A 22,270-nucleotide genomic window follows, 5' to 3' on the forward strand; every position below is an offset into this window, starting at 1 on the left:
TAGACATGTCTGCAATGGTTGGCAGGTCCTTCAGTCCGGACCAGATGTTATCAGCATCCCCGCCAGCGCCTCTTTTAAGAAAACTGAGCTTTTTCCTCGCAGCCATAGATGTGGAAGAAAATGAGGGTGGAGCTGTAGGCATGTCACGGTCCTCTTCAGAGGACAATCTCCTGACCAGCAGGTCTTTGCACCGCTGTAGACTTGTGTCCGCCGGAAACAGAGACATAACATTCGCTTTAAACCGAGGATCGAGCACGGTGGCAAGAATGTATTCCTCTGACTTTAAAAGAGTGACCACCCTCGGATCCTGTCAAAACATACGAAGGGCTACATCCACAAGAGCTACATGCTTGGTGTAATCGCAATGGCTTACCAGCTCCTCCCTCACTTTCTCCAGCTGCTTCTGCAACCGCCTGATCAGGGGAATGACCTGACTCAAGCTGGCAGTGTCGGAACTGACTTCTCGTGTGGCAAGTTCAAATGGCTGCAGAACCTTGCACAACACGGAAATCAGTCTCCACTGCGCTTGACTCAGGCGCATCCCCACTCCTTTGCCTATGTCGTAGGTGGCTGTGTAGGCCTGAATGGCCTTTTGCTGCTCCTCCATCCTCTGCAGCATATAGAGGGTGGAGTTCCAGCGCGTCACAACCTCTTGTTTGAGGTGATGGCAGGGCAGGTTCATGCTTTTTTTATGTGCCTTTAGTCTGCGGTAGGCACTGGCTGAATGCCGAAAGTGTCCAGCAATTTTGCGCGCCACCGCAAGCATCTCCTGCACACCCCTGTCACTCTTGAGGTAATTCTGCACCAGCAAATTAATGGTGTGGGCAAAACATGGGACGTGATGGAATTTGCCCATATTTAATGCCCGCACAATGTTACTGGCATTGTCTGACACCCCAAATCCCCATGAGAGTCTAAGTGGGGTAAGCCACTGGGAGAAAATTTCCCTCAGTTTCTCTAATATGTTGTCAGTGTTGTGCCTCTTATTAAAGCCTGTAATACACAATGTTGCCTGCCTTTGCACGAGCAGCCATTTTGTAGATGCTGCTACTGATGCAGCTGTTGCTGTTGCTGCGGAAGAGGATGCATCTACCCAGTGGGCTGTCACAGTCATATAGTCCTTCGTTTGCCCAGAACCACTTGTCCACATGTCCGTGGTTAAGTGGACAGTGGGTACAACCGCATTTTTTAGAGCACTGAGGACACTTGATCGTACTTCTCTGTACATTTTTGGTATCGCCTGCCTAGTGAAGTGGAATCTCGACGGGATTTGGTACCGGGGACACAATACCTCCATCAACCCTCTAAATCCCACTCCACTGATGGCGGACACCGGGCGCACGTCTAACACCAACATTGCAGTTACAGCCGCAGTTATACGCTTTGCAATAGGGTGACTACTATCGTATTTTGTGGTCATGGCAAACGACTGTTGGACGGTCAATTGTTTTGTGAAAGACTTAGCGGTCTTACGACTTCCCCTTTGGGAAGATGACCGACTAACAGCAGCAACAGCAGCAGTGGCAGTAGTAGGCGTTCAGCTGCAGGATTCCTCGGATGAATCCCGTATTGAGGAGGACTTAGTCTGGCTGCTGACTTGGGCTGCAGGACTGAATTTGATGGAGATCGTGCAGAAAGTTGACGAGAAGGGTGTTACTGGTGTGTATCCAACTGGACCACGGGATTTAGGTGTTCCTGTACCGATGACGGTCCTAGCCCCAGTTTCTGAACTAACCACTGATTTATGAAGGTTATTCAGGTGACGTATAAGGGAGGATGTTCCTAGATGGGCAAGATCCTTACCCCTGTTTATTTGAGCTTTACATAAGCTACATATGGCCATACATTGGTTGTCTGGATTTGGATAAGATTAACTCCAGACCGAAGAGGTGCATTTTTTGGTCTTCTGACCAGGCATGACGATGGGCTTTTTCATCCCATGGACATCAGCTGTTTCTCCCCCTGGTGCCTCATTTAAAATAACCACATCACCATCCTCATCATCAAGTTCCTCCACAGCGCCAGCTACATCATCTATAGGCTCCTCCCGAGCCACCTCTTCCCGTACAGTGATGGGAAGGTCAGGCTTGACAACCACCAACACCCTTGGACTCGCCTTTGGGATTTGTAATAATTTCTCTTTAGAAGGCAGAGTTGTTTGCTGTTTTGTTGCTGACAGCATAACTCTCTTCAATTTTTTATAGGGGGGGGAGGAGGAGGAGGGCTAAGATCCGTGGGTGAAGCTGAACCACTAGTCATGAACACGGGCCAGGGCCTAAGCCGTTCCTTGCCACTCCATGTCGTAAATGGCATATTGGCAAATTTACGTTTCTCCTCAGATGATTTTAAGTTTCTCTTTTTGCTACTTTTTCTTAACTTGGGCTTTTTGGATTTTACATGCCCTGTACTACGAGATTGGGCATCGGGCTTGGAAGACGACGTTGATGGCATTTCATCGTCTATGTCATGACTAGTGGCAGCAGCTTCAGCATTAGGAGGAAGTGGGTCTTGATCTTTCCCTACTTTATCCTCCAAATTTTTGGTCTCCATTATATGTAGCACAAGATACTGCAGAATGTGTGAACTTGGTAATATTGCAGTACCAATGGACTTATACTGCTGGATTGGTTTTGCAAATTTGGTTATAATTATTATTTTATTTTTTTTATAACTTTTTTTTTAATTTTTTTAAAAACTTGGGAATAATGGGGAAATAACTATGCCCTTAGAAACACAGAGCACAGGACACAGCACCACTGGACTGAACAGGACACAGCACAGGACCCAGCAGCACTACTGAACTCAGTAGGACAGAGCACAGGACACAGCACCACTGGACTGAACAGGACACAGCACAGGACCCAGCAGCACCACTGACCTCAGAAAGACAGAGCATAGGACACAGCACCACTAGATTTAGCACAGCACAGCACAGCACAGAACTGAATAGCACGAGATATAGCAGGACAGAGGACCACCTAACACACCCTCCCTCTACCCTGATCAATGCCCGAGTGAAGATGGTGGCGACTAGCGGGGAATTTATAGGATCCGAGAATCGCGAGATCCGACAACGGGATTGTGAGTCAGAGCCTCAGTTTCAGATTTGAATTTGGCGCCAATACCCGGATCTGTCTCGGATCCGACTCGGATCGGCAACGTTCAGATGGGCTCGAATTTCAGAAATCCGAGGGCGCTCATCTCTAATACATATATATATATATATATATATATATATATATATATATATATATGTGATAGGTGCAACAGATGGATGGCGCACTGTTGATGTTAGCAGATTATGCTAAACAAAGTGGGAACAGATAAATAAGCATGAGGATAAAGTGCAAGTCTCTGGGTTGGTATTCAACAGTGTATGCAATAAATCCAGTTCTTAAATCCAAATGCTAGACACAGAATGAACAACCGTATCAGACTCTGGTGTACAGAGAATTAACTCCAATGTCACAATAAAAATATGCATATGCAGTAACCGCTCAAATGTAGCTGGCTGGACCAGTGTCCCAGCCCACAAGTTCTCCAATAAAATACCAGGGACAGGGATATAAAGAGGGTGTATGATGAAGTACAGTTAACCAGGTAACAATGTAATAGATGGAAGCGTACCGAAAGGTAATATAAAAACAGCTTATCTGTATCAGGGTCTCCAGGAGGGAATCACAGCTCCATCTAGTGTATCAGGAACAGGTAAACCAGCAGGTACAGTATGCAGTAGTTCTTGGTCTCGGGCAGCCGTCCCCATGCACACACCGCTATCAAACTCCAATCAACCGAAATAGTGAAAATAGAGGAACCATATAGTGTAGTAATTTATGTACAAAGAATTTATTCAGCAATAATATAAAATGCAAACTCACATTGTACAAAATAATAATAAGCTTATCTGTATTAGGCAGTAGGTCAGCTTATACCAGTATGGATCCCTGGAAGATTCTACAGGTGTTACCAGTGATCTCCGCACAGAAGTATCAGGGTGTACCCATTAAGTGTCCAGGATGGTAGAGTGGCCTAAGGCAGTGTATACAGACAGTAGAGGGGCCTCAACGCGTTTCGTCGTAAATAGACTTCTTCAGGAGGAAATATAAGATGCCCATGTTCAGGGCTTGTTTATATACTGTTTACGGTGGCCATTTTGCGCATGCACAGTGCGCAGAAGCTCCCGCGCAAGCGCAGTGCGTGGCCACTGCTGCGCATACGCGGAACACCCGCGACCGCGCGGGTGCAACAGAATAAGGGATATGGTGATAATCTCTCTAGGTGTGTGGAGCAAGGTCCCAGGAAACTAATGGGACATGTCCAGTGCCAGATTTAAAGTTCAGAGAGACTTTAATAGGTCATAGAGAACCGAGTGCGGTGGCCATCTTGGGTAAGGGCACTCCACATAGATTATTAGTAGGTGAAGTCTGCGGGGGAATCATAGTATGCAATGTATGCTAACTCAGATAATACACAGTAAATACAGATACAATACAATATCAACAATAAGTAAATATAAAAGGTATATATAGAATCTATAGAATATGATAAAATATATAAAATATCATGGCAGTTAAAACACACACTTCATCATATATGTGATGTAACAGTAAAACAGATATGTGAAGCTGTGATAGGAATGGACATATGCTAAAACATAACTAGTGAATACATGCAGAATAATGTAATGCCATCTTATGCAACCTGGGATCACACAAATCTGTGGCCCTTTTGACAAGTTTAGCCAGCAGTTATAAATAGCCCAGAGATATTTGGTAAAATATGCAGTGAGACATAATATTATAAAAAAGGAGCAATTTCATATCCTTCATTGAGACCAGAGGGGGTAAGAGTATTCAGCTGGAAGATCCAAAACATCTCCCTCTTGGAGAGCTTGGACTGGAGATCACCTCCTCGACATCCTAGGCATACATTCTCTATCCCCTTAAATGTAAGGTGATTTGGATCAGAGTTATGTTTTTTATTAAAATGTCTGGAAACAGAGTGGGATTCGATCTTATTTTTAATATTCCTGACATGCTCTTGGATTCTTAGTTTTAATGGTCTTTTCGTTTTGCCAATGTATTTAAGACCACAAGAGCATTCTAATAAATATATAACGGAAGATGTTTGGCAATTCATGAATTCTTTTATGTTGAACTGCAGGCTATTGTCATGATTGTAGAAGACTTTCTTATCAGGGCTCGCAAACTTGCAAATATTGCAGTGACTACACTTATTGAAACCCTTCACCGTTAAGAATGTGTTGGGAGTGTTGGTATGAATATCAGATAACATGCTGGGTGCAAGGGCATCTTTCAAATTCCTATTTTTGCGGAAAATGATATCCGGTCTTGTAGGGAGAATGTTGGTTAAAATGGGGTCCATGCGTAAAATCTCCCATTGTTTGGAGATAGTGGACCTTATTCTATTTTCACATGAGTTGTAGTTAGTGATAAAGGGTATACGTTCCTTTTGGTGATCTCTAGTTTTGTATATATGTGTGCGTGTGCATATGTGTGTGTGCCCTATATATATATATATATATATATATATATATATGTAAAAGTGGTCCACGTGGGGGTGTATACAGTGGTATGCTATACCGCCACTTCTCATACTACCTTCATTGTAAAATGATCAAGATCCATTCCAAACCCCATCCATGTCACATTTTAATTTCTTGTTTTTTCAGTCACTGTTACAAAAAATAAGTGACTTTGTCTAGTGTACTTTGAACTGTCATCTAATAATACATGTGAACCTTCCTCCCTGCTAGTTTTTGTTGTCTCTTCTACATTCTCACTAGCATTTCTGTTAATCATTCTATATGCTGTGGGGATGGGAGGGGGAATGATAGGTCGGTCTTGAAAAAATGTCATAAAAGATAACTGAACTGGTAATCTGTTCATAAGGAGACACGTGGAAAGATAGACTTCATCTAGTTTGTTAATAAAAGTAAAATTAATGCTATCCACCCCTTGACTCATTATGTTGCTGCTTAGCAATTCGCTAGACGTCGGCAGCACATAAACTATGAGACTTTAGGCATTATTTACTGCTTTATGTCCATGATGTAAACAATAAGTGGGCATGATGATAAGGGCATTCAAATCTCAACTCCTTGAACACATTGGGACTATGCTTTATCAGATACACAGAATATTAAACAATAAGTTCTCTAGTGAGGCATTTTCTAAATGAACATTTGATATGGAGTTCCATACTTGTTCATACCCTGACATAACCTGCTCTCGCTGTTAGCATGCAGGGGTCACTATTTAAATTCACACTGATACTCTAACATGGCATGGCCATTCCACTGCCACAAATTTTCTTTTTCCCACCTTGTGCATGTAGGACTCAAACTGTGAACTCTTGGTTACAAAAGTGCAACCTCTACACAATGACCCACATATTGAGTTAACAACCTATTGCACCTTTTTTTATCACATCATCTATTTAGACCTGCATCAGGGAATGATCTAATAACCTGCTGCCAGTAAAAGAGCCGCCAGCACTCGAGACTCATTACCACAGATTCAGCCTATATAAGCAGATTTCTGTAAATAACAAATTGCCAGTTTATTAAGCTTGTCTCCATGAACCAGAATTCTATATCCTATACATTTCTAGCTGCCTTCCAGTGTTTAACCCCTGGCCTTTACATGACTACCTCTCTGGCTCCTGATCTTTGGCTCTCATACGACTACCTTCTCTGACTCTTATCTCTTTGCTCTCATGAGTTAAGAGATACAAATCAATATTAGGAGCAATATTAAACAAACTAGGGAACTAGGGAACTAACAAAATGTCCCACTTTCTAAATAGTGTGTCTCAAACAAGTGAGCACCTAAAGTTCTTCTTCGCTCATAGAACAAGCAGTGATATTGTTTAATAGCCAGGCATAGACCTGTCTCCCATAAATGGATTGATGTATACTTATAGTTTCATATAAATTGGAGACAATTATTACCCAGGTCTAGTCCATAGGCGCCTTTTAGTTTGCACGTTTGGTTCCTGTTATTGCTAATAGGTTTGGTCCAATCTTGGTACTTGCATCTGCTTCAGAGTCTTTATAGTAATAAAAAAAACACCCTGCTGAATTTAGTATTACATATAGAATAGAGAATTGGGCGAGGGGAGGAGGGCGCCGGCGGAGAACCGAGGGATGGCCTCTCAGGCTTGGTGTCCCCTCGTCTTGCTTACCATGTCCCACAGGCCGCAAAATACATGCATTTGGGCCTGCATGCAGCCCGCAGCCGCTAGTTTGACACCCATGTTCTACATAAATGTTGTCTAGTCGTAACGACTGCAGGAACAGGAAATAACCAGAGTTTCTTCAGTGCCTCCAAATAAAAATGGAGGATCAGCTTTGGGGGCAAATGTTCTTTTACTACTCCTTGCCAACCTGCCCCAGCTGATACCACACACTTCTGTGGCTTTTCAGCTGGTAATTCTATCAGTAGCCCATTGAAGCTGGCACCTGCCACACTATACCTGAATCATAGTATGTGCAGAATTCGTTTTTTGACCACATTGCCGAGTGCCTATGAGATTTCAGGGAAATGAAGCAGATTAAGGACAAGTAGCTGCGTGTTGGATTCACTTTTTCCTTTCCATGCACGCAGTCAAAATGAGATGAGGGTGTATTGATTACATGGAAAAAGTGATTCAAAGATAGTGGTGTGGAGGGCATAGATGTGGTTAAACTATTAAACAAGGCAATCAAGAAACAAGGAGACTATGATGCAGATATTATGGCTATTGTGAATGACACATTTGGGGACTGTGATTACTTATGGATTTGATGACTGTCACGAATAAGCCCTTTCTGGCTACTCCCTGATTTAATACCTTATCCTATATTCACACTGTCAAACAAAATATCACCTCAGATTTGGCAGGAAAACCTATCCTATTTACCATTTCCAGTCACAAACCACACTTTGCGCACTTGTGACTTGGAAGTGTTTACGGTGTGGGGTTCCACACGATCCCTGCACTCAATCTTCGACTCACCTGTCACACAGGTTACTGCTTTGCTGAATCGCCCCAAACAGCGCTCACACAACCACATCCACTTCAGTCTTGCCACCACCTATTGAATAAGGGCAATAGGACCCCAATATCCTTTTCCACACTTGCACGCAATAAGCACTCCTTGTTACACACAGTTTAGCAAGGCACACACCAGGCTTGGTATACAAATTTATTCACCATTAACACCTCAGCAATGAAAGGTTTTAGTATGGTCAAGTGATCTTATCTCTTCTACACAGGCAATGAATCATTTAGAGCAATAAAGACATGAACTATTAAATTCTTAGATTTAATATACAAAATGTGCAATGCTTACAGGATAGTAAAAACAACTATGATGACATGACATACATAACAAGCAAAACAGTTTAAAATGAAGGGATTAAATTCAGAGTATAACTTACAGAGAAGTGGTATATTCTGGTCAAGGGAACTTGGCATGAAGATGGACAGCTTATCAATGATGATTGATTTCCCAAAAAAATTAAAATTTCTGGTAACTGGTCTCATCTTTCTAAATACACTTTCACAATTTACCCCACCTCCAGGGTTTGTGGGTTATGACACTTTTTACAACCACTATTTGCATGCTGCCTGATTTACTACCCAATTCTACTGTGTGACCTAACATTTCTGTGGAGTGTCGCACAGACCCAATTTTATTATTAATAGATCCACCATGAATTTACCCATCTATTGCTACCCTTGGTATAGGGTATTAGTCGAGCTTATACTTATTTCCTCAAATTCTCTGTGTGGCAGACTTTTTAATTTGACATATGAGCTGCCCTGCATCATGCTATTGGGGAATATGTGGTTGATCACTACTTTTATTGATTTTAAGTGGCTTATTTTAAAACTGAATTATTTTTGTCTATATAAACTATAGCCATTCATCATATGATCTACTTATACCAGACACCATGCTATGCAATACCTAAAAATTTATTCAGGTTTCAAAACTCTATCATAGACCAGGATAAAGCTCACCCCATGAGGTATTTGAAGCTGACACAGGTGACACTGCTATCTTCTAACACCGGGATGTGCAGTGCCATCGAATAAACACAGACCCTCTGACTTCACATATAACACTTTAGTAGCTCAATTTATCGAAGGATTTGATATATCAAATAAGCACTGCAGTTATGTTCCCCCAATAATGTAGGTTAATCCTTATAACTGTTATTTCTCTATGATCACTTCAATGACCAGCGGTGTTAGGTAGGTATAATCATAGATAGTGGAGCAAATATCTGCTTCATAGAGGAGCTGAGGCACATTGATTTAGTGGAAGTAGGTGAAGGCAGAATATGCAAGAGTGAGGAGCTTTTGGAGGTGATGGCTCCCTGGAGGGCATTAGGACAGAATGTGATAAAGAAATTGACAGAGGCTGCCTAAATCCAGGAAAACAGCTGTTTGAAAAGATGGTCAGCAACATGTACATAGGAGAACTTGTCAGACTAAATGACACAGTTGGAACAACGATGACTTGTGCATATGAAGATCCAATCTTTGAGTTGTTCTAATTGTGGGAACTGGCAGCAATGCATGTTACATGGAAGAGATGAAAAACATAAAAATGATGGATGGAGATGAAAGGAAGATGTGTGTTAATATGGAATGGACAGCATTCGGGGACAATGGGTGTCTGGATGATATCTGTACAGTATATGACAAAGTTGTTGATGAATTCTCACTTAATTCAGGAAAACAAAGGTACGAAAAGATGATCAGTGGAATGTATTTAAGAGAAATTGCACGCAACATTTTAATTTACTTTACAAAAAGAGGATTTCTGTTCCAAGATCAGATTTCTGAGGCATTGAAAACAAGAAGTATCTTTGAAACAAAATTCCTTTCACAGATACAGAGTGATCGGTTAGCATTGCTACAAGTACGGTCAATCCTACAACAGCTGGATCTGAACAGCCAGAGCCAAATTAAGGGGTGGCACAGGGGGCACGTGTCCCGAGCCCCCCTCTCTCTGGGGCCCCACGACCGATGGCAGCTTGAGTTTTTTGCAATTTAAAAAAAAAAAAAAGACCTGCAACTGATCTGTTCCACCTCCCTCTCTTACCTTATGTGTGTTTGTGTATGTCTTCTCCTTGCTCTTTATGTGTGTATGTGTGTGTATCTGTGTCCCTGGTCTACATATGTGTGTGTGTCTGTGTCAGTCCTCCCTCCCTGCATTCCTTCTGTGTCTCTAGGATTCTTCTCTCTGGCCTCCCTCTGACAAGTCACATGAACGGTTGCCGTCCCATGCGTGCAGCTTCCAGAGAGACAGAGGAGTCTCCTACACAGCTCTGCTGAATGAAGGTAAGTGTGAGAGAAGGGGAGCAGGGTTATTTTCTTAATGTAATAAGGGAGGGGTGCTGTATTTGTATTAATATAATGAAATAAGGTGATTTGTCTTACTGTAATGAGGGGAGGGGGGATTTGTCTTACTGTAGTGAGCAGAGGGTTATTTATCTTACTGTAATGAGGGGAGGGGGGATTGACTTACTGTAATGAGGGGAGGGGGATTGACTTACTGTTCTGAGGGGAGGCGGGATTTGTCTTACTGTAATGAGGAGAGGGGGCATTTGTCTTACTGTAATGAGGAGGTGGGGATTTGTCTTACTGTAGTGAGGGGAGGGGGGATTTGTCTTACTGTAATGAGGGGAGGGGGGATTTGACTTACTGTAATGAGGGGAGGCTGGATTTGTCTTAGTGTGTTGAGGAGAGGGGGGATTTGTCTTACTGTAATAAGGGGAGGGGAGTGGGTTTTTCTTAATGTAATGAAAGGTGACCTATTAATTTAATGGTGGACTGTGGGTGGGGAAAAAGGTTGGGGAGAAGGAGGGCTATTTATTAAATGTGAATATGAATTATTTAATGCTGGGGGTGGTTGTGGGAAATGGTTATATTTATTAAACGTACATGTTATTCATTTATTGCTGGGGCTGTTTTGAGGGAGGGAAATAGGTTAATTTATTAATTGGGATTACAATTAATTTAATGCTGGGGCTGGGTGGAGTGAAATATGTCTATTAATTAATTGTGTATGCTATTAATTTTAATGTCAGGCGGATTGGAGAGAAAAGATGTATTTATCAAATGCAAATACTTTAATATATTTAATGTTGGGGCCTCATTATTAAATGTGGGTGCTATTGATTTAACACTGGGGGTGGTTGGAGTTTTCTAACTTACATGTACATATTTTTTCCAAATAGAGCCACCAGCATTCCAGGATCCAGATAAGCAGCAACTAAAGACACCAGCAGCCACAGGTGGTGAAAGTGACAAGAACAAGTAGGAGAGAGCAGGACAATCTGCCAACTGTCTTGAATCTGGTGGGGCAATCCCGAATTTGGGTGACTTTCTCACTTAGTCAGGATTTTGTTTAACTGCAATGACAGTTGGGAGGTATGTCCCGCTTAGCTGTGTACTGCTCGTGAGGCAGAGCTCTGTGCATCTAACAGTAGTGCACACAGTATTGCCTGTGTATTTGTCTAAAATTTGTCTAAAATAATAACCATATAACATCATAGGGGCCCCCTAGCTTAAGTGCCCCGGGCCCCCTAGACCCTTAATTCAGCTCTGTGAACAGCCCCTGTGATGACAGTATAATCGTCAAAGAAGTTTGTGGCATTGTATCAAAAAGAGTAGCACAGTTGTGCAGTGCTGGGATGGCAGCTGTTGTGGATAAAATATGCAAAAACAGAGGCTTGGACCATTTGGAGGTCTCAGTTGGTGTTGATGGAATTTTATTTTCTCTTCTTCAGAGTCATGCACCAGACAGCTACAGATCTTGCTCCAAAGTGTAACATATCCTTTCCCATCTCAGAAGACGGCAGTGGTAAGGGAGCAGCTCTGATCAATGCTGTTGGATGCAGACTTTCTGATGCTGAACAGAATTAAAGATTGGATCATCTTGCTTGTGTTTTCCTGCCTTTTCCAGGACTTTCATTTCAAGCAGTAACTTTAACAGGGCAGTTTCCAGCTGCACAGTTTATAGGAATCTAATCATAGGGAAATAGGAGACCATCATAAGAAGAGTATTATCCCCAGCATTGGCTGTTACTGGACTCCTGTCAGTATCACACACAGCTAATGCCACTTGTAGACCTGTCTGTTATTTTATACTTTATTTATCAGTTTGTTAAGACATATGGTTAGTTGTCCTCTTCAGTTTCACCAGCTTTACAGTTAATTCCCAATGCTAGCAGCTTACTCTAAAGCTGGATTCAATCCGCCATAAGGCAAAAGTCCAGTACATTAAACGAAGCACATTACATTGTTTTATTTCAGTACTATATATTACCATTGGTTGTGTCTTATAAACTAATGAAGACCTGGGTGCCAGGGGCAGTATCAGTTCCAGAAATCGGAGAGTTAATAGAATACACCCAAAATCCTAAGAAAGCATAGGATGCACATGGTAAATCTTGTGTCATTGACATTTCTCATTACTTGATAAATAGTGTTGTGTAACTAGTATATATCAATTCCACATGTATGTTTTGTTCTAATGTCAGGCTAAATATAACCTGTATCTGTTCTTGGGAGGCCACTTTTTTTTAAGTTGTTATGCTAATGCCCCCCGAGATCTAGGAAGTTGTAATCTTTTATATGAATATTTTGTTGCACAGTGATTGGATGTGTTGAGTGCTGTTTTTAACGTCCGATTTACAAAACTATGCCCAACGTTTTATTTAGATCAGAGAAACTTATTATGCCACACTTTTACAATGTGTAAAAAAACAAAAAAAAAAAACGGAGAATTGGAACCAATGTATTTAAATAGGTGTATATCTCAAACCTAGCTATCACAGGTGGGAAAACTCACAAAGCTATAGCATAAAGCACTGTATATCCCTATGAGCTACAGACTTTTCATATTTCATTATGAGCAAGGGTTGCTTAAATTTATTTTTTATCGCAAATGATAAGAAAAAAGATCATGCCGCCTAGTACTTATGAGGCATTTTTACGATTTATTTTATAATGTCGTTTTATATGATAATACAATTTGTGCATAATAATATTAACATTGGTTATTGTATGTGTATGCGACCTACAGGTATAGGTTGAGCATTCTAATTTAAATTGTACTACTGTGTACTGTGTAATGTGTACTACTGGACATATGTGGCTGTGTTGTGTACTAGTCATTAAATGAAACAGAGTTAGATACTGGTCAGTGAGACCTTTGTTGGATACTGAATATTAGGATAATCTATGCTGCATGATGTTATCAGATGAGATTGTAGTAGGCAGACCGTAAAAATCAAACTTATGGATATTAAAGGATATTTGTAAAGCTAAGGGTTAGGTAATGGAAGGATGTATTAAGGTAGGAGAGAAGTTCAAACTACTGTAAGTTTATTTGAATACTTTGAAAACATCCAGAGAAACCAATGATCATATACAGAGTAAACACAGCTTGAAACTGATTAATAAGCACATATCAAAGTCTCTAGTAATGGCAGTCACTGACAGCTGCAGTGAATAAAAGATCTCCAGATACACCTGCACCTTCTCACAGAATAATTGAAGTTCAGATTTTAATAAATTGTAGATAATCATGTTATGGTTGAAGCTGTAGTTCTATACTGGTATTGATAATATGTGTTTCCATTATCATAACTCTTCTTTTCTATATTGAAAGTTCAGATTTGTAGAAGCAGACACAGTACACCCAAGAAGCAATGCTGTCCTGTTATTTCAAAAAATAAATAAAAAAAATAACAGGAGGGGGTTGTAAACTCCAAAGGTCCAATCAGGTCAGGAGAGAAGCACACCCTAATTTAATGAGAATGATGTCCAATGATTCATGCTCACCATAGCTAAACAGGTAATGTCAACATACACAGTCAATGACTCATACTTACCAGTGTTAAAGAGGCAATCCCAATATCCTAACACTGAGTGTGGTGTATTGGGCCTATCTTGGTTCACCACTGTCTATCATTATGTATTCGTTTGCTTTCATTCCAGTATACAATGTTATCACAGGCACCTTTTGGTGAAGAGAAAATAACTAGAAAATTAGAAAATGAATATGGTCTTGAAGCCAAGATGTTGAAAAATGGAAGATTATGGCTACTGCATTAGCTAATGCACGGCTAATGCAGTAGCCAGCAGATCATTCTTATTTTTCATAGAAAACTAGATAAACGGCAATTAATGAAAATTCATGATTTATTTTCAGAGATGTGTGTTTATCCCACATTCAGGGACGGTGCAAGGTTGCTCAGCGCCTTAGGCAAAGCTGATGTTCCCGCGCCGCTGAAGGGAGAAGAGCAGAGAGGCTGCAGCTATCAACTTTTGGGTAAGTAATAATGAGTTGTTTATATTGTTTGTGATATATATATATATATATATATATATATATATATATATATATATGTATATATATAGTTAGTGTGTGTGTATATAGCTCAATCAAACACAGAGTACATTTAGACAAGGTATGTGGGAGAAAGAACAGAATCACATCTGCTACTGCAAATGTAAAAGCCCAACCTGTGGGATGCTCTATAAGTGGAAATCGGTTTACAATTGAGCTGATAATCTGTCCCAGACTTTGTAATAATGTTCTATATTTGAGCAAGGCAATAATATATGTTCTTTTATACAACTGACTTTCATAAGAAAAGTTGTTTACATTCTTCACTATGTGGTACTGATTACATTGTCACGTCCGCATACTGGAACATTATGCAAATGTACTGTGATTTGTATGTAGAAACTATTGCTGGTAGAGTCACAAAGCAATGTCCCGGCTTTTAAAGTGACAACATCTCGACACAGTGGAATGAGGATATTTGCAAGTACTTTCCAACACACAGAGATTCTCATATACTTGTTAACAAGTTACAGTGAATAATTTGCAGTTGTAGCAAAGGTTCCACACATACAGCAAATCAATATGCATAATAACAGAGCCGTTAAGTATTTTAATGGAACCCTTTCTCTATATAACAACATATTAGCAACCAACTATATCGTTTTTCCATTTGTTATGTTAGGATATGTTAGGATATGTGGGAAATGGATGTATTAAACGTAAATGCTAATAATTTATTGCTGGGGCTGTTTGGAGGGAGGGTAATAGGTTTATTTATTAAATGGGAATACTATTTAATGTTGGGGTTGGTTGGAGGGAAATAGATCTAGTCATCAAATGTGAGCACTATTACTTTAATGTTGAGGCTTGAGAGAGGCCTAATTATTAAATGTGGGTGCTGTTTATTTAATGGCAGGGATGGTTGACGTTTCTAAATGTACCCATTATTTTTTCCAAATAGGGCCCTCAACATTACAGGATCCAGACAAGCCGCCACTAAAGAAACCAGCAGCCACAGGTGATAAAAGTGACAACAACAGGTAGGACAGTCTATCAAATGATCTGAGTCTATTGCAGGCTTGGCTAACCTGTGGTACTCCAGGTGTTGTGAAACTATAAGTCCCAGCATACCCTTCCAGCAATAAGCTGCTATATATTGGCAAAGCATGCTGGGGCTTGTAGTTTCACAACACCTGGAGTGCCACAGGTTAGCCAATCCTGGTCTAGTGGGACAATCGTGATTTTTAGTGACTGTTCTGCCCAATCTAAGGGGCAGGCCAAGACTGTATTCTTTATACACACACTGCATTCTTTATATACTGCACTAAGGTGCTAACTGTCCTTCGTGGACTGAACACTCCCCCTCTAGTGTCTGGTCCTGCCTCTATGAAGGCTGACCACACCCCCTTTGGTGGGCCCCTAGTGTTGCATTCCCCGGTGGGCCCTTCATGCCCCAGTCCGACACTGCCCGCTGCCCAGCAATGTCTCTCACACATGCCTGTCTGCCCACTATTATTAATTTATTATTCATTTTTATTTATAAGGCGCCACAAGGTGTCCGTAGCGCTGTACAGGGACAAACAAATTACAATACAATGGGAGACAGCACAGTACAGTAAACAGTAAGCACAGTAACTCAGTAAGCTCAATGCACAGCTAGAGATGGTAGGGAAGGGGGAGGGAGGATTCGCAAATGACGGGGCCCAAGAAGGAGGGTGCAAAAGACAGGGAGACCCCCAGAGGGGGGAGGAGGGAGCGAGAGGGGACGGGGGGTGGAGGACCCTCGAGGAGGAGGGCTAAGTAGCTGGAGAGCAGAATTAGAAGTGGTGGAAACAGGAGGAGAGATGGCCCTGCTCAGAGGAGCGTACAATCTAAGGGGAGGGGTGGACAGACAGAGAGACACAGGGGAGAGAGGGAGAGTAGGGGGACGGAGGCAGACGATAAGCTAGGAAGTTAAGTGGGAGACTGAAAGGCTTTAAGAAAAAGGTGGGTTTTTAGGGCCCGTTTGAAACTGGACAGATTAAGGGAAGTTCTGATGGAGGGAGGGAGCTTGTTCCAGTGGAGGGGGGCAGCGCGGGCGAAGTCTTGGATACGCGCGTGGGAGGAGGTTATAAGGGGGGAAGAGAGGCGACGGTCAGAGGCAGAATGGAGAGGGCAGGATGGAGCATGAATAGAGAGGAAGGTGGAGATGTAGGGCGCAGTGGAGTTGGCGAGGGCCTTGTAGGTGAGTGTGAGGAGCTTAAAGAGGATTCTGAAGGGGAATGGGAGCCAGTGAAGTGCTAGGTAGAGGGTGGAGACAGAAGAGGAGCAGCGAGAAAGGAAAATAAGCCTAGCGGCAGTGTTAAGGACAGATCGAAGGGGAGCGAGATGAGAGTGGGGGAGGCCAGTGAGGAGGTTGCAGTAGTCCAGGCGGGAGATGATCAGAGAGTGGATAAGGCATTTGGTGGCATCTTGGGAGAGGAAGGGCCAGATGCGAGCGATGTTACGCAGCTGGAATTGGCAGGATTTAGCAAGAGAGAGGATGTGGGGGCTAAAGGAGAGAGAGGAGTCGAGGATGACATCAAGGCAGCGAAGTTGGGGGACAGGGGAGATAGAGGTGTTGTCAACAGTGATGGAGAGGTCAGAAGGGGATGAGGTATGTGAGGGAGGAAAAACTATGAGCTCAGTTTTGGCGAGGTTAAGTTTGAAGAATCAAGAGGACATCCAGGAGGAGATGGCAGAGAGGAAGGTAGACACCCTAGAGAGGAGGGAGGGAGAGAGATCAAGAGAGGAGAGGTATAGTTGAGTGTCGTCAGCGTAAAGGTGGTAGCTGAAGCCAAAGGAGCTGATGAGTTCACCCAGGGAGGAGGTGTATAGAGAGAAGAGTAAGGGTCCCAGAACAGAGCCCTGAGGGACCCCGACTGGAAGGGTGGACGGGGAGGAAGCTAGCTATTTTCACATATGTTACCCCTTGCCTATCAGCTTGTGTCACATATGCTAGCCGCAAAACACCAGCTTTACTCACATGCCCCCTGCCCACTACTTGGCTTTTTTTTGTATTTGCCCTCTACTTGGCTCTCCTCTGTTGCTGTCTATTGATGTATTCTGTAGATGATATATTAAATATATTAACACATACAAATAGAGAAAGGTAATCTAAATGAAAGATAATCTAGACCGTTCTATTTTATTTACATTTCTTAATGTATTCTGCAGATGTAAAATTAATTATACTAATAGAAAGCAACAAAGGAGAGCCAAATAGAGTGCAAATAGTAAAAAACATAAATGGTTCCTCAACTATCCAAGAGTAGCCCCGGCTTGGTGAACAGCGGTGCTTCATTATGCATCGCTGAAATTTGTCACCGCACTATTATAGTACATAGACCCCATAGTCTCTAACTTTTCTGTAGCATCCTTTCCCCCTCCCCCTTTCTATAGCATCCACCCCCCCTTTCTATAGCATCCATGTCTGCCCCTTTCTATAACATTCATTTCTGCCCCCTTTCTATAGCATCCACCCCCCCTTCTATAGCATCCACCCCCCCTTTCTATAGTATCCATTCTCCCCCATTTCTATAGCATCCACCACCCCTTTCTATAGCATCCATTCTCCCCCTGTATCTATAGCATCCATTCTCCCCCTCTTTCTATAGCATCAATTCTTCACCTCTTTCTATAGCATCAATTCTTCACCTCTTTCTATAGCATCCATTCTCCCCCTCTATCTATAGCATCCATTCTCCCCCTCTTTCTATAGCATCCATTCTCCCCCTCTTTCTATAGCATCCATTCTCCCCCTCTTTCTATAGCATCCATTCTCCCCCTTTGTGTAGCCTCCATTCTCCTCCCTTTCTCTTGCCTCTATTCTCCCCCTTTCTCTTGCCTCCGTTCTCCCCCCCCCTTTCTCTTGCCTCCTTTCCCCCCCCCCTTTCTTTTGCCTCCGTTCTTCCCCCTTTCTCTTGCCTCCGTTCTTCCCCCTTTCTCTTGCCTCCGTTCTTCCCCCTTTCTCTTGCCTCCGTTCTTCCCCCTTTCTCTTGCCTCCGTACTCCCCCCTTTCTCTTGCCTCCGTACTCCCCCCTTTCTCTTGCCTCCGTTCTTCCCTCTTTCTCTTGCCTCCGTTTTTCCCCCTTTATTTTGCCTCCGTTCTCCCCCGTTTCTCTTGCCTCCGTTCTCCCTCCTTTTCTTTTGCCTCCGTTCTCCCTCCTTTTCTCTTGCCTCCTCTTCTCTGTACTCACCTTAGCTTCTCATTTTTCTTCCTTTCTTTTCTTGCCTTCCTCTAATTTTCTTGCTTCTTTCTTCCTGTCGGCTCTACGCTACACTGGCAGCATCATGACGTCACAACACTGCAAGAAGCCGGAAGCCGGGTGCCAGATGTTAAAATGCGGTGTCTTTCAAACATGTCACCTTTCCATTTGTTTCTCATTAAGCGCCATAACCCTTTTTTTTTTTTACTAAACTATGTTGCTGCAACATTTATTATTTAAGTATACAATAACTATCACGGAAAGCCCTGCCTTAACACTGAGTACTGTTTCTGATGAGTGAGTACCTATGACAGGTATTACTCTGGCAAAGTGCATAAAACACTGATCTGTAATAAGCCTGAAATGTAGTTTCTAAGAGAATGAATATGAGTCAGTTATTGTCCATTCTCACTTCTGTTATACCACTAAGCACATTGCTTTTACAGTGTCTTTTTACATTAATATAATCAAATGTTGAATTATTGAACGTGCGCGCGAGGACCATAAGCCGCTATGCAGAGGGGAGGGGGGACGGGGGGTGAGCGGGTCGCTCCAAGCAGCTATTTTTTCTGGGCTTCTAGGGAGGGGGGAAGGAGTATGTCAGTAAAATGTAACAATAAGCGGTAATGCAGCTTTACCATTTTCAAAGATAAAATAAAGGATGTTCTCAATACTTCCTACAGATTGAACTCCAAGGATACAGGTTTCTTGAGTAATGAAATATATGAATTTAAGTAACACAATCAGTAGGAGATGAGTGAAATTGCAGCAACATATCACACAAATCAAGTTTTGAGGTGGAACAGGCTGTTTCCCCAGTGGTGTTAAGTCTGGAGATACAATTTTCAAGTTCCTCTTTTTCTTCAACATTCCTCAGAATCACATTCTGCACTGTATTTGTAAATTTACATTTTGCTAAATTTATTGTCTATGAATAGAGTTGGGGTAACAATGGTCAATTCATTTTGCTGTGTGGAGTGGTTGCGGTAGTCCTGGGAACAGCTAAGAACAAATCCCAAATCCAATATTTTACAGAACAGTTTTGAAAATGTTAGATAGCCTCACCAAGATGATCTTTTAGATTTCTGTGCTCTTCACAGCTAACCTGATGAGAGATAAAGTGTAATGATATTCACTTGCCCTATTTACTGTGTAAAATTAATGCCATTTTCTCTCTTCTAGTCTAAGAGAACACGAAGATCTGCTAATGTCTGCGATAAAGCCAAAACTAATTCCAAGCATGGTATGCTAAAAAAAAGTTGTTTCCTGCTTTTCTCCATAAAAACAGTTTATGCCATTACACTTTGTAAACATCTGAAAATTATCAATGTAACCTTTGTATTTACAGGAAGGTAATTCTGAAGAGCTGCTGCAATCGGTAAGACAGAATTTTTCTATTTTAGATTTGTACATGACAATTAAATCACAGTGGACGTCACTTACGAAGACAATTGCACAGGGCACATGTCTCCTTTCTGTACTCACAGCAGCCACCACAAAGTGTGCCTTGGTGTGTGGAGAGGAGGAAAAACTTTGGGTGGTGCAGTATCAAAAAGTGTCATCACGTCAAAGTCCAGTCTCTTATTGCTTTAGCTCCACACCGTATAATTGTATAACTGTTTTTATCCTAAAATACTACTAGATTTAGCCTCTTTGATGGTTTAAAAAAATAATGACAGCAATTGGACTTTGGGTCTGTTTTGATTACATGTGTCACTTTTTTATGTGAAATAAGGAAATAAGGCATGTCAATAAGTAATAATCCTGTTTACTCTTAATAACTGTGCACAATATGCGATCTATATATACGACGCCACATCTTCAGAAATAGAAGTATATTAAAAAGATTGTTAAACATTTACTACATCTAAAAAATATATCTAGATAATTTCTGTGATGGTCTCTGTGAAAATATTTTTATTTATATAAAATGTAATAAAATAAAAATTTTCCAACATTTTTCCTACATTAGTCCAAATGTAAATGACAAACAAGTTACCTTTATATAATATAGCCATAATGAATGACGCAGCTGTAGTGGTCAATACACAAGCAGACATTCAGAAGTTGCTAGATAGTACTGCAGGTGTCATCCACACCATCGTGTGTCTTTACACCAAGCCTTCAGTGTCCATAAAAGATACGCCTCCTAAAAAGCATATTGGGGATGCATCTAAGTCTCATTAGGTTGCATCTCCAGGTAGCGTGCTACTCTTATGTGAATATGCCCTTAGTGGACTCAACATATGATGGCCCAGTCCCGTTTGACTCTCCAAGTATAAGGGGCTGCAAGTCTCAGCTACACACAAATCTAGATATGGACACATTTTGGTACGCATGCGCAGTATGGAAATACATATGTTTACAGGACAAAAATTGTCATATTTCTAACCCTGAAAGAAGCCAAATATGTGGGATAAATCCCGGACTTTTCAAGCTGCAAAATTATGTGGGCATTCTTGAGCAGAAAATGATGGGAGTACAGATGTTCAAATTAACTTCAAAGCTGTTCTCATACTGTCATGTCTCTAAAGTTCTAAATTTGTAATAAATTCTCTTGTTGATAGAATTTTAATTATTTTTTAACTAAATTCGACCAAGGTGAACAGGGTCAACCCTGTTCAAACCAAATTGCACACGTGGAAACTTACAAGGATATATTAGAATTTTAAACTATTTTTAATGAATTTCCACACAAACCGTAAATGTGTATTGCAAATTCAAACACAGTAATGGCCCAAGAAAAATGGGCAAAGTTTCATCCTATGTGGGCGTTTTTGTGCGGGGATACATTTATACATGAATACTGACCAGTGATAATGGTCAACGGGGTAAATACATGTGAGTTGCGACATTTTTTGGTTTATAATATCTATAGTTCTACATGTGATTTTTTTTATCTCAAAATGTTACACAAACAGGCTCTCTCAAAAATACTTAAAATACACTTACTGCATTTTCAGTAATATAATAAGTGTGTAGCTTCGATCATAAAAATAAATTCATAAGGTAAGTTATCTCTTCCAATTTTTTCTTACAAAGTAAACCAGACTTGTTGCAAAGTCTAATGCTCATGAGACTTAAGCTGATGTAATATTAAAGGACAATGCTTATATCGTGACTAGGGACGTCATCTGTTTTCTTAATATATTTGTGAATTTTGGAAATACTTATTTTAATGATGTTAAAAATAGAAATATTTTAAAAGCTGATTTAGTTTTTTTTTAAAGCTATGTTGCTAATGTAAATAGTATTATATGCTCTATTTTGAATGTGCACTACAGTTTTTTTTTTGTATTATATTGAGTTTTTGTCACTTTGCTGCAGTAACACAGGAATATTTATTGTGCAAGATGCAATTATATGAGGCTTACTCTTTTTTAAACAAATAAATATTTATCATTTATTTAATCAAACTTATTAAATAAACAATGCGTAAGTGTTAGCTCTTGAGCAAGGTGATGAAGTAATGGGTACTGCACCAATTGGTACATGAGCAAATAGAAGATACTGTAAATAAATGATTATTTTATTCATCCAATTAAGGTGACCTGGCTCCCATTAGTGTAATCAGTGGTAACTGTACATCATTTCACCTGTTACATCTGCATAACATCTGTTCTCCTATCATCAAATATTCTTGTGCAGGGATACATATTTGCTAACT

The 22,270-nt window shown here is 41.1% G+C and overlaps 1 pseudogene; it reads left to right on the plus strand.

Moving 5' to 3' along the window:
* The window catches only part of LOC142143130 (hexokinase-1-like), a 33,987-nt pseudogene extending 22,041 nt beyond the window's left edge, over positions 1 to 11,946 (plus strand).
* The last annotated feature ends 10,324 nt before the right edge of the window (positions 11,947 to 22,270 follow it).

Source organism: Mixophyes fleayi, chromosome 3 (assembly GCF_038048845.1).
Source record: "Mixophyes fleayi isolate aMixFle1 chromosome 3, aMixFle1.hap1, whole genome shotgun sequence".
Taxonomy (NCBI): Eukaryota; Metazoa; Chordata; class Amphibia; order Anura; family Limnodynastidae; genus Mixophyes; species Mixophyes fleayi.